The following is a 15,025-nucleotide window of genomic DNA, read 5'->3' on the forward strand; positions in this document are numbered from 1 at the left end:
CAGACAAAGCGATTTACCAACCTTAAAAGCTTCGGAAAATGGATCGAATTCATCTCCACCAACTTCTGGGAGAGGATGCGTCACAGAGGAAGAAGAAAACGGAAGGAATGAAGTGGAATGGATGCGGTGTATTTTAAATACACACAAGCCTTTCGATATATCGACGGACAATTGATATATCGAAGGGAGTCCAACGGACGGGCAAAGGGTTTAGGGTTTTTCAACTTTTTCAATCGAGCCCACTTCGAGATATATTGAAAAGTCCTTCGATATATCGAACGTTAATCGATATACTCAAAAATTCGTTTTAAATTAGCATTCATCCCTGGACAATTTTGGGTCATTTTCAATATATCGTATACCGTTCGATTTATCGTCCCATACATATCAAAGTATAATCGATATATCGAAGCGCAATTGCCATTGTCAACTTTGAGTTGGCAAAAAATTTCTCGGTTTTTGTAATCGAGTACAATTCGGGTGATATCGAAATCTCTTTCGATAAATCAAAGTGGTATCGATATTATCGATAATTCGTTTTAAAAGAACAGCTTGTCTCTAGACAGTTTTTTTTTTTTTTTAATATCATTTTCGATATATCGAATTTTAGTCGATATATTGACATATGACATATCGAATTAGAGTCGATGTATTGTTCTATTGCAATGATGGTTTAGTTTGATAACATTGATTAGAATTCGATGTACTCAACAACTTAAGCCCGATGTCATCGATTAGCATTCGATAACATTGATGAGTACTTTGTACTTTTACCTTCAAAAAATTCAATAGATCGTGTATTTGTAATCGAATACCTTTCGATTGATATCAAAATTTCTTTGATATATTGTAACTCACTCGATATAATTGCAAAATCATTTTAAAACAACATAATGTCTCTGGACACTTTTGGACAATTTTCGACATATCATCTACCTTTCGATATATCGAAAAGAAACATATCGAAAGGGCATCGATATATCGAAGATGAATTTTTACTTTTACCTTTGAATTCAAGGTCTTTGTAATCGAGTATATGTTGATACATATCAAATAGTCCTTCGATATATTAGAAGCTAATCGATATATTCGAAAATTCGTTGTAAATGAACATAAGGTCTCTGGAGACTTTTGGACCTTTTTCGATAAATCTAATCCTATTCGATACATTGAAGAAGAGTATATCGAATTGACTTTGATATGTTATGGTGAGCTGTGTCTTTTAGTTACAATAACATCGAATAGTGTTTGATGTTATCGATAAATTAAGTTCGATAACATCGAATGTACTTCGATATAATGTATAATTCATTTTAAATTAACTCAAGCTCTTTGGAGTTACCGGAACGATAATCTATATCTAATTTAATTCGATATCGTAAAATTTAGTGAATTGGAGGGATTTATAGTTGAGAGAAATCCAAATCATTCTAAATCCACTTGATTATGTATAGAACAAAATCCAGTTGATTTCATAGGAGTTCAAATCCACGGTGCCAAATGAGCCCTTGATTTTTCCTTCGTTTTGGGGCTATTACAGACTTTTGTTTCAGTGTTTAGAGGGCAGGGTGATGAGATGATCACATCTGCTGTTAGTCTCGAGTTCATTTGCTTTTACTGTGGATGTGGTCTAGGATCATTTCATAGGCACTATTCTTGTTATACTAATCTCCAGTCATGTTCAGTTGGTTCACACTAAATATGCTAGAACTGTGGATGTTGCTAGAACAGTTGATGTTTATCTGCCTCTAGTCTTGTTGATCATAAGCCTTTATGCTCACCTCTTCGAGAGTGCGAAAGATGGTGCTTTCCGTGAATAGTTTTGCCATTTTTGATGCATCTCCTATTTGTTAAACAAATCTTTGATAGAACTACATTTGCTAGATTTTTTAGAACATGGGCCATTTCTGCTTGATTTATTCTACTGTCCACTTTAGTTTCAGCTTCTGAGAATGCTGCTTCAAAAATCTTGATACTTTGGAGTGAATATTGGGTTCACAATTCACAGGAAAATTAATTGGAGGTCACAAGGATCATCATCATCATAATCTAAAGTGTAAGACTTAGGGAAAATAATTGGGGTTGCATGAATCCTGTTCTGCTATTCCACTCTATCAACATTCAACTTTTATGCCCTAGCATGAGTTTGGAATGTCATATTGTTTGGATTCAGGGGTTGACCGTAAAGTGAAGGGAATTGACCGTGAATTGCATGGAATTGACCATGAAGTGAAGGAGAATCGGTAGAATTGACCGTGAATTGGAGGGAATTGACCATGAAGGTGAAATGCATGGAAATGACCATGAAGTTAAGGAAATTAACAGTGAAATGCATGGAATTGACCGTGAAGTGAAGACATCATTGTCGGAATTGAGCATGAAATGCATGGAATTGATCGTGAAGTGAATGGAAATGACCGTGAATTGCATGAAATTAACCGTGAAGTGAAGATATCATTTACCGCAAAATGTATGGATTCACCATTCATAATGAAATCACTATTAGGAAGACATCATTTGCTACAAAATTTATACAAAATATACAACACATTATTTATATCATTTCGCCATGAATGTTTTACAAGACATCATTTATAACAATTTATAACATTTCACAAAATTTTTCGATTCTTCTCATGCCTAAGACAAATATATCATATTTTGAGATCACTCAGGCAATCATAGGCTATTAACTTCTTAAAGCTGGGAGTGAATTGTTGCAAGTCTCTCCCTAACAAAATTTGATCGCTGCACAAAATATCGATATATTTCATGACAAAAATGCCATAATCATATCCGTTCGTCTGCTTTGGTATAGAAGTATCTTCTCTGACCGTCCAAACATTTCCTTCCAATGCAGGCATATCTCCTGCAACATAGAATATTATAGGCAAGGTCTCCTTCATCAGCTCGATATGTTTCCTGTATTGATTGAGTGCCCTCGAGTATAAATTGTCAAGTATAATGATTTCTCGGTCTGGAGGGTGGATGATCATCAGGTACCAATGACTATTGGCATGATTGACTGGTACGTATGCCTGTCCATATTTGGCAAGATAAGATATCAATATCCAAAAATTATAGAAATGGGTATTCCTAGCGTTAATAACTTGTAACGACACCATTACCTCTTCATGCTGCCACACGGCCTTCTACCTGTCACGAGGCTTAACAATGCTGATCACAGTGAGTTTTTCAAGCCTTTTGAATAATAAACGGGCTTCGTCATTGCCAACATCCCGTTACATTCTCAATGTTGAATTTGCATGCCGATACATGGCTATTACAGACAACATACCAAATTAGAACATAGATCATATAATGAAATAACATAATAACCATGATCCAATTCATACAGTTACCAGAAAAAATGTGGGACAGAACTTGCAATCCTTTGTGTATAAAGTAGGAAATGATCGGTGCCTTCTCTCTTAGAAATCGACGTACTTGTCGATAGTCTAATCAATAAAGATGAAAAATTAAGCTCTACTCTAATATAAGTGTTCAATAACCATGTATGCATGTGTGTGATTTACTTACCACGCTATCAACCCATGCATTTTTCTCCCATATGGACTTGAACTAAACAAATTCTGGTGATTCTTTGTTTGCGTTGGCCCAACTTTCCAATTCATTGAGTTATTCCTGCGATATTACCCTAAATGGATCGATCTTGGCCTCGAAGGGTATCAGAGAAGTAGAAAATTCTCTCCATTTCTCATTATCGGCGGTGTTACTCGGAGTGGTTTGCATGACAGAGATGGAAGTAAATGGAGAACACTTGTAAATAGATGGCTTCATCACCCTTTTAGGTCTCCTCTTATATACCGGAATGGAATGCAGTGATTTCTTGCATATATCAATGCCTAAACCATCCTCATCCTCCTTCTCAAACTCTTTCTTCTCATTCTCTAACTCCTTCTTCCAAAAATGAATCTTCTCTATACAAAACGCCTCTATCTACCTCTTCAACTCTGCCTTACCCACCTCTAACTCTTCCCTCTCCTTCTTTAGTTCTTCCTTCTCCCTTACTAGCATTTCCCTCTCCTTCTTCAAAATCGCCCTCTCATTCAACTTTTCCTTTTCTAACCTCAAGGCTTCTTTCAGTTTTAGCATTAGTTCAACCTCCTTCAGTACTACTTCTCTCTCCTTCTCTATCGATTCTCCTCTCTCTTTTAGCGTGCATTTGAAAAGCTTCAACTCTTCCCTCTCTCTCTCTTCAACTGAAGCATTTGCACCTCCAGCTCCTCCCTTCACTCCCCAGTCAATTGAAATCCCACTCCCTCTCCTTCTCCCTCATCAGTACTCTCTTCCTCTCCCCCTTCTTCTCCCTCTCCCTGTCTTGATCTCTCTTCCATATCTTCATCATCTTCATCTTTAGTGCCTTGCAAAATGAAGCAATGTATGTATCATATTATATAACACATCTAATTAAATACAAAATATCAACATAAAATAAGACGTTTCTGACATCTCACGTCAAATCTATCTTGAACCAAACGAACGACATCCGTCTCTAGCTCATTGGTGGTAGGCTCTAAGATAAGAACGATCTCAGTTTGCAAGAAAATATCTTCGTTTTTATGTACAGAATATATATATATATATAGAGTTGAATGAGTGACCACTTAGCTTCATAGAAATTGACTTACATATTTACTCTCTAGAATTTGATGAATCTTCTTATACCTCCAACCCTTCCATTCCCGATATTGTATGAATTGTGGAATTTGGGAGGGAACGTATGAAATTATACATTCTCGGAGAGTCGGTACTCTCTCAAGGGCCCATATCAGTTACAATGAAATGACAAGACGATCTTAAATAAATATACTTTGCTATAAACTATGAATTAAAATAGACATAGAAAGAATCTTTACTTGTAGGGAAAATATGCAACCGGTGACATTGTAATGAGGCCCCTATGATGCCATCAAGGCACTCTCGATCCCTTCCGTCATTGTCTGGAAGACCAAACTACCCCAAGGGTAGATATTAAAGTCTTTCAATGAGTTGACAAGGTCGATAAAGTCTGTACAACATATAATCTTCGTGTCAGTTCCCCTAACAAACCACTCTACACATAATATTAGAACTACCTTCATGACATCTTTGTGCTTATTGCTATCTACCATCCTATTGAACACCTCCTGTATATATTTCTTTAGAATAAGATATTCATTGAAGTATTTTTCTCTTATTGTCTTCTTCGAATGATGGATACTGGGTATGTAGAGGTCACCAGTCTTCAGCCCTATTATTAGGGTGAAGTCCATCTCGAAAATTTTTTCACGGTTCCCTGTATCTTAAATACAAGATTACCTATATATCTCTTAATAAGTGAGTGAAAAATAGCTCCTACAAACCTAAATGATGGAATGTGTAATAAAAATGAGAATGATGTCTGCCGAAATATATTTAATCTAGTGTTATTCATTTCCAACCCACACTTCACACTATCAAACCACCATGTCAAAGAACACCTGCATGAGATGGTGGGGGCTGACTCACTAAATCCCTTATGCAAGGGTTTGTCATCTGCAAGGATGAATTGAAAATTATATCAACGATAACATTTAATATTTAATGAAATATAATGTGAAAGTTGACTTGTTGTGGTGAAAATTCATAAAGTATGGTGTGAGTCTGTCGAGTCAGCGGTCAGTTTTTGGCAAATTCCAAATGGAAATACAAGACTTATTAGTGAATTTTCACAAGTTTTGGGCCTATTTCACTCGCTTTGGGCCTGTTTCACTCATTTATCAGTCAATTTCATGTAGTTTGTCGGTAAATTTATACCAAGGTTGTCAGTGAAAAATATGTTAATATCAAGCAATCATCGGCCATTGTGACGAATTCCATGTCAAACGGTCGACTTATAGGTGACATTCAACAAGTCGACAGCCAATTTCACTAAGTTATGGGTTAATTTTCAGAGTTATATGTTGCATTTTGGCCGAGAACATCGTGAAATTGACCGTTAGTGGAGGGGATTGACCGTGAAATGTATGGAATTGACCGTGAAGTGAAGGAAATTGTCCGTGAAATGAGTGGAATTGAACGTGACATGAAGGAGATTGTTCATGAAATGCATGGAATTGACCGTGAAGTGAAGGGGAATCACCGGAATTGACCGTGAAGTGAAGGGGAATGGCCGACAATGACAGTGAAATGATTGGAAATGACCGTGAAGTGAAGGGAATTGACCGTGAAATCCATGGAAATGGCCGTGAAGTGAAGGGGAATGGCCGAAAATGACCATTAAATGATTGGAAATGACCATGAAGTGAAGGGAATTGACCGTGAAATGCATGGAAATGAATGTGAAGTGAAGCAAATTGACCGTGAAATGCATGGAAATGACTGTGAAGGGAAATGGCCGGAAATCACCATTAAATGATTGGAAATGACCTGAAGTGAAGGGAATTGACCGTGAAATGCATGGAAATGACCGTGAAGTGAAGCGAATTGACCGTGAAATGCATGGAAATGACTGTGAAGTGAAGGGGGAATGGTTGCAAAATGACCGTGAAGTGAATCGAATTGACCGTGAAGTGAATCGAATTGACCGTGAAGTGCAGGGGAATGGCCGAAAGTGATCGTGAAATGATTGGAAATGAACGTGAAGTGAAGGGAATTGACCGTGAAATGCATGGAAATGATTGTGAAGTGAAGCAAACTGACCGTGAAATGCATGGAATTGACCATGAAGTGAAGCGAATTGACCATGAAATGCATGGAATTGACTGTGAAGTGAAGGGGAATGGCCGAAAATGACCGTGAAATGCATGGAAATGACTGCGAAGTGAAGGGAATTGACCGTGAAATACATGGAAATGACCGTGAAGTAAAGTGAATTGAACGTAAAATGCATGGAATTGACCGTGAAGTGAAGGGGAATGATCGAAAATGACCGTGAAATGAAGGCATTTGTCTATAAAATGCATGGAAATGACCGTGAAGTGAAGCGAACTGACCGTGAAATGCATGGAAATGACCGTGAAGTGAAGGGGAATGGCCGAAAATGACCGTTAAATGATTAGAAATGACTATTAAGTGAAGGGTATTGACCGTGAAATGCATGGAAATGACCATGAAGTCAAGCAAATTGACCATGAAATGCATGGAACTGACCGTGAAGTGAAGGGGAATGGCCGGAAATGACCGTGAAATGCATGGAAAGGACTGTGAAGTGAAGCGAATTGACCGTGAAATGCATAGAAATGACTGTGCAGTGAAGGGGAATGGTCGAAAATGACCGTGAAGTGAAGGGAATTGACTGTGAAATGCATGGAAATGACCGTGAAGTGAAGTGAATTGACCGTGAAATGCATGGAATTAACCGTGAAGTGAAGGGGAATGGCTGGAAATGACCGTGAAATGCATGGAAATGACCGTAAAGTGAAGGGAATTGACCGTGAAATGCATGGAAATGACCGTGAAGTAAAGTGAATTGACCGTGAAATGCATGGAATTGACCGTGAAGTGAAGGGGAATGTTCGGAAATGACTGTGAAGTGAAGGCATTTGACCGTGAAATGCATGGAAATGACCTTGAACTGAAGGGAATTGACCGTGAAGGGGAATGGCCGGAAATGACCGTGAAGTGAAGGGAATTGGCCGTGAAGTGAAGGGGAATGGCCTGAAATGACCGTGAAGTGAAGGGAATTGACCGTGAAATGCATGGAAATGACTGTGAAGTGAAGCGAAGCGAATTGACCGTGAAATGCACGAAAATGACCGTGAAGTGAAGGGGAATGGCCGGAAATGACCGATAAATGATTGGAAATGACCATGAAGTGAAGGGAATTGACTGTGAAATGCATGGAAATGAACGTGAAGTGAAGCGAATTGACCGTGAAATGCATGGAAATGACCGTGAAGTAAAGGGGAATGGCCGGAAATGACCGTGAAATGCATGGAAAGGACCATGAAGTGAATCGAATTGACCGTGAAATGCATGGAAATGACCGTGAAGTGAAGGGGAATGGCCGGAAATGACTGTGAAGTGAAGGGAATTGACCGTGAAATGCATGGAAATAACTGTGAAGTGAAGCAAATTGAAAGTGAAATGCATGGAATTGACCGTGAAGTGAAGGGGAATGGTCGGAAATGACCGTGAAATGCATGGAAATGACCGTGAAGTGAAGCGAATTGATCATTAAATGCATGGAATTGACCATAAAGTGAAAGGGAATGGCCGGAAATGACCGTGAAGTGAAGACATTTGACCGTGAAATGCATGAAAATGACCGTGAAGTGAAGGGAATTGACCGTGAAGTAAAGGGGAATGGCTAGAAATGACCATGAAGTAAAGGGAATTGACCATGAAATGGATGGAATTGACAGTGAAGTGAAGGGAAATGGCCAGATATGACCGTGAAGTGAAGGGAATTGACTGTGAAATGCATGGAAATGACTGTGAAGGGAAGCGAATTGACTGGGAAATGCATGTAAATGACTGTGATGTGAAACGAATTGACCGTGAAATGCATGGAAATGACCGTGAAGTGAAGCGAATTGACCGTGAAATGCCTAAAAATGATCGTGAAGTAAAGGGGAATGGCCGGAAATGACCGTTAATTGATTTAAAATGACCGTGAAGTGAAGGGAATTGACCGTTAAATGCATGGAAATGATCGCGGAGTGAAGCAAATTGACCGTGAAATGCATAAAAATGACCGTGAAGTGAAGGGGAATGGTTAGAAATGACTATGAAATGATTGGAAACGACCGTGAAGTGAAGGGAATTGACCATGAAATGACGGGGAATGGCCGGAATTAAGTTAGTTCACGGTCAATTTAACTCAGTTTACGGTGATTTTAGCTCAATTCACAGTCATTTTAGCTCAGTTCATAGTCATTTTAGTTTAGTTCACGGTCCTCATCAATAACTCAGTGGGTCCTCGGTCTGTTAACTCAGTCGGTGCTCGGTCTCTTTCATGGTTTTCATTTAGTTTCACATCTCATTTCATTCTTTGTTTAAAAAACCCTCAATGTGGGCCATTTGAGTCCTAGTTTTGCTCATTTATCAGAATATGCCATACCATTCAGTATTTTTAAAAAATGAAAATGGATTGGGAATTGTGCGCATATATAGTATAATATACAGTGGGGTCCACACAAAGAAAGCTCAATAGTTTTTTAAAAATTAAAATGGATTGTGGACCGTACACATATATAGTATAATATATAGTGGGGTTGACAAAATGAAAGCAGGGATTTGAATATACCTGCCATTCGAAGCTTCTTAGCTGGGGGGACCATTTTTCGTCCTATCTTAGGTTCAAAAAAGTTGAAAAGGACATGTGTAGGGTGTGTATTCTTGACTAGATAAAGGGGAAAGAAGAAAGCGGTAAAAGAAGAGTTTTACTGCTTGGGTGGACAGTCACAGAGGGGAAGAAGTAATCAGAAAATGATAATCTACAGCTACGATGAAAGACCAGGAAGAAGAAAGAAAAAAAAACCAGGTTTTTTGGGTGGAGAAGCGGCTGGCAGCGTGAATAAGGTGCGTCTAATATAGGAGGGGCATTTTTGACCTTTGGGAAGCCGTCCGTACATATGGGGCTTATTCTTGAGAGGTAAAAAGAAGTGGGCTTTAAAATGTGATTGGGCCATAACTGGGTTGTACAGTTGTTAATTTCTCAACATGGAAACGGATTGGTTACTCCGCCTAACACCAGCCCTTGGTGGTCGGTGCTCTGTGGGCCTCACCATGATGTATGTGTTTCATCCATTCCATTCATCCATTTTTAAAGATCCTTTTAGGGCTTGATCCTAAAAATAAGAGGTATATAAATCTTATGTGGATCACACCACATGAAAACAATAGTGATTGGATATCCACCATTAAAATCCTCCTAAGGCCCACTATACGGTTTATTTGGAAAAAATCCTCCTAAGGCCTACTGTACTGTTTATTTGACATCCAATCTGTTGATTAGGTCACACAGGCCCAGATGAAGGGAAAAAACAAAAAATCAGCTTGATCCAAAACTTTTATGGCCCCCAAAATGTTTTTAATGGTCGAGGCTCATTCAACACTGTTTCTTGGAATGTGGTCCAATTGAGATTGGGATATACCTCATTTTTGGTCTCATACCGTAAATTAATCTCTAAAAATAGATTGACGGCATGGATGAAACACATACATCATGGTGAGCCTCACAAAGCACCGACCACCAGCCATTGGCTGGTGTCAGGGGGAGTAGCCAATCCGTTTCCCTGAAACATGACCCCCAGTTGCGCAAACCGCGAACCAAGGTCTGTATGGCATTGGACCTTATTCCAATTCTCAAAGACACGTGCATGAAGTGTATGAATTCCCCGAGGCATGTGTTATAAAATACTAATTTCTGATTTTCCAATACAATTAAGGCAACAATCCCATTCTTTGTCACCTATTGCTACTGGTTTTCCACACGCGTGGTGCAAACTGGACCCTGCACACGCAGGACTACGTTCCAGTATGAAATAGTTGTGCAAGATCTGAGCTTTCCATCAGGTCACTTACACTCCTTGTATCTCCTTTTTCAAATTTCAGGCCTTTTCACACCTCGGGTGGGCCACATAATACAAAACGAATCAACAGCTACAAAAATTTCTGACGGTGCACCATATCTTGTGGCCCACCTGAGAAGTAGAAAGCCCTTTTATTTTCGAGGCAGATGATCTAAGCATTATTTCCAATAAAATGGAGAGCTCGGATCTCACACATATTGGCACGTGCACCTGTGCATGGTACTAGAAAACCTCTCCATTTCCAAACCATAAGAAGCTGACATGAGATGCTATTAACTGTATTTTCTTCTAAAACAAGATTAATAAAGATAAAAACATCTTAATCTCCTTTCCCTTATAAATACCTCCTCTATTAATTGTATCAACTTCAAGTGTACCAACTTCATAGACCAAAATGGCTAAGTCTCATGCACCAATAGCCCTAATCACATTAGTGAAATTGCATGTGCTATTTTTTCTTATGACCATGATGGGTGGCTTGGATGGCCAGATCTTGGGCCCAAAGGAGACCCACATGGTATTCTACCTTCAAGATTGGGAGACTGGTAATGCGACCTCCGTCCCGGTGGCTGGGACCAACGGCACCCTCTCGAGCGTCCTAAACTTCGGGACCATCATGGTGGTGGATGATGCCGTAACGGAAGGCCCAGATCGGCAATCGAAGCAAGCTGGACAGGCACAAGGGATTTACGTGAACTCGGCCTTGGATGGATCCGATCTCCACCTTCTATTCTCTGTTGTCTTTACAAATGAGAAGTATAATGGGAGCACTCTAGAGATCCAAGGGGCAGATAGGTTCTTTCTGAAGTACCGGGAGGTTTCTGTGGTTGCTGGGACTGGCTTGTTCCGGTATGCCCGGGGCCATGCTGTTTTAGAGACGGTCTATCTAGATCTTCCCACTCTCAATGCAGTGATCAAGTTCAATGTCACCGTCCATCATTATTGATTTTGGTCATTATGTTAGCTAATGTTAATCTATGAAATAATTACCTTTTAAGTTCTATAATAAATTTGGGATTTTTACCCCAAAATTCCTCTAGGAATTGAATTTTGCTAAATAGTGACTACTTTTAGAGAGAAATTATATTATTGCCCTTTAAAAAAAATTTAATTAATTAATTAATTATTATTATTATTCTTTTTTTTATTTTTTTTATTTTACAGCTAAGTAAAAAGTTGAAAGTTGCGACTTATGTGTTATGTATCTCATATTCAACTCATCCAACAGATGTACACCAACACTATTATCGGACAAACAAAAAAAAAATGAAGGAGCTGATCGTAAGGTGGGCCAATTCATAAAAAAATAATATACACCATTCAAAATATTTCAAATCAAGTGTAGCCCACCAGATGATTTGAATGACCTGATGTTTGTGGTGCATATTTATACACATATCATGTGGGCCCCACAAGTTTGGAGTCTCATTACTTTTAAAGAAAAAAATTTAATTGAGGGCATTTTTGTAATTTTAACCCTTAAAAGTACCTCCAAAGTGATTTCTAGTTGTAGGGGTATGTATTATTTGATAAAATACTCATATACACCACTCAAAATATCTCAATTCAAGTATGGCCCACCTGATGATCTGATTGACCTGATGTTTGTGTTGCATATTTATACATATATGATGTGGTCCCAACAAGTCTAGAGTCTCATTACTTTTAAAGAAAAATAATAATTATTGAAGGTATTTTTGTAACTTTTACCCTTAAAAAGTACCTCTAGAGTGACTTCTAATTGTAGGGGGTGTTATTTGATGAAATAAACCCCTCCCTACCCCTTCCCTCTTTTTTATTAAAATTAGGCAGATCCAGTGCTCAAGTGGACCACACCAAATAGTGAGCTTGTGTCGCATTAAATGCAAGAGCCATCTCTGGTGTGGTCCACTTGAGCATTGGATCTGCCTCATTGTTGGGCTCATACCTTAAAATAATATGAGAAAATGGATGGACAACGTGGATAAACAGATACATCACAGTGGCCCCACAAGAACCCTTATATGGATACATTATTGTCCTAAGATGCAATCCGCTTCCCGTGCTTGCAGCTTTCAGTGGCATATTATTCAGTAAGACTGGCCCCCAACCCATTTAATTTCAAGGGATGACATGACTCCCAGTCTCAACTACTTAGCGCTGAAAGCTATAAATTGGTATGGACCTGGCTCAATGTGGGCCCTTAAGCTATAAATTGGTATCAGACATGGCCCAACCCACAGCTTTCAGAAATATTCCTCTTCCTTCATTGTATCCCCATGATTAATTAAGGACCCAATACAAGAAGTGATCAAACATGAGTCCGACCTGAGCCATTTACAAATTAGGCTTGAAATCCAGGCTCAGACATTTGGGTTCTAAAGAAGACCAAAGCCTGGCCATAGATGGTTGGGCTGGGAGATCGATGGGTCAGCCCAACCATTGCACAAGGGACGACCAACCATACTGGCAGAATATATGTATATCAATCAAGACCATTCAAATTGTCAGCCTCATTTGGAATAGAATATAACCTGAAAATTGTGTAATTGAAACTATGCATTTGTTGGCCACCAATTGGACCGTTAAAAATATCCTAAGTGTTATTTTCTATCTCAATTCAAACACAGTGACCTCATGATTTGGACCATCTGGATTAATCATCATCTCATAGCAAGTAGACTGCCATCATTTCCCTTACAACGAATCCACTTTCCATTTAAGTTGATAGTGAGTGGCCAGCGAGAATTTTTGTAACACGTGTTGACAGTTGCAACAACATATTCATATCCAGGCACCAATGATAGAAAACTAGCCGCATGTATTATCGTTGTTTAAGAATGTTGCTTTTAATAAAGAAATAAAGCAAAAAATGATAAATATCACGGACAAAAAGTAATGGGAATGTAATCTGAGAAGCTGAGGCACATTACAATAGCTGTATTGAAGACAAATATACCTCTACAAAAGTGAGTGAAATGGATTTCAACAATACAATTGCTCGCATCCCGTATAAACCATTCAGATGAGGTGCATGCACGATCTCAAATTTATTTATTATTATTATTATTATTTTAAGAATATGTAGTGAGAAACGAGAAGCTTTTACAAAGAGGTAAGATGTAGACTCGAGGAGCGTGATGTCATAATGACATTTTGGTACATGTCAACTCATTTGTTATTGTGCATGACAGCTCATTGCTCATGCATATATACATGCAGCGAAACTTATGCAAGAAAAAAATAAAAGAGGCCCCGTCTAATAACATACAAATCATGCTGTGCATGGCTAAAAGTTGCTCTCATGGCATATCCTTGTTCCTAATAGAAACAATAAACTAAAGAGTCTTTTATAAAAATTTTGAATTTTCAACTCCTTTTCAATGAGGTAGATCCAAATCTTAAGTGGACCACAAATAAGAAAACAGTATTAACTAAATTTCCACAATTAAAAACTTTTTAGAGCCCACTATAATGTTTATTTGCCATCCAACATGTTGATAAGGTCACACAAAACTTATTGAAAGGAAAACACAAATATCAACTTGCGACGGGCATTTAATCCCTAGTGCTTCCTTTGGTGTAGTTTGCTTGAGATTTGGATCTACCTAATTTTTGGTATCATACCCTAAAATGATTTAGGAAAATGGATGGATGGCTTGGATAAAAGGGATAGATCATGGTGGGCCCACAGAGCTTTGATATCTCCTAGTTGGGTGGTGTTGGGTCGGTTGTGTCATGGGAATATATTATGATCAGTATATTTTAATTAAAGTGTTCACCCATGATGCATAAGTAGCATCCAAACTGTGCATCTTGTCCGAGCATGAGCACACTCCCAAAATAATTCCTAAAAGTATTCTACTACTAGATGGTTGTATTTTTTTTTTAATTATTTTTTTAATAAAAAAGTCCCTATCTCATAATTTAGGTGGAAACAGTGTACAATCACACCAAAATTGCATGTATATTCACTTTCTTTCGCCCCTCCTAAGGTTTTGGTAGAACAGCGTGTCTTGGTTACATCCTCAGAACCAGCCATGTGGGTGGTACATGACCACACACCCACCCTGATGTATGGGTTGTATATCTACACCTTCCATATGTTTTTCCAACTCATTTTATGATATGACCAAAGTACATGAAAAGAGGTCATTAAATGCCCACCATTAAAAACTTTCTAAGGCCGATTGTAATGTTTATTTGCCATCCAACCTGTAATGTCATAAAGATTGGGATGAAGGGAAAACATGAATATTAGCTTCATCCAATTTTTTTTTGTGGCTGATAAAATTTTAAATGGTCACTCACCACTGTTTCTTGTGATGTGGTCCACCAACGCTTTGTATATGATTCATTTTTGGGCTCAGGCCATAAAATGAGTTGGCAAAATGGATAATCAGGATAGATATACAAAGCATACATTGAGGTGGGCAATAGTCCATAGCTCAACTGGCAGACTGAGTGGAGATACCTCGTTTCAACACTTGAGGTCTTGGTATCGATCCCTAGCGGGGATGGCGATC

The sequence above is a fragment of the Magnolia sinica genome, chromosome 12, assembly GCF_029962835.1.
Source record: "Magnolia sinica isolate HGM2019 chromosome 12, MsV1, whole genome shotgun sequence".
NCBI lineage: Eukaryota > Viridiplantae > Streptophyta > Magnoliopsida > Magnoliales > Magnoliaceae > Magnolia > Magnolia sinica.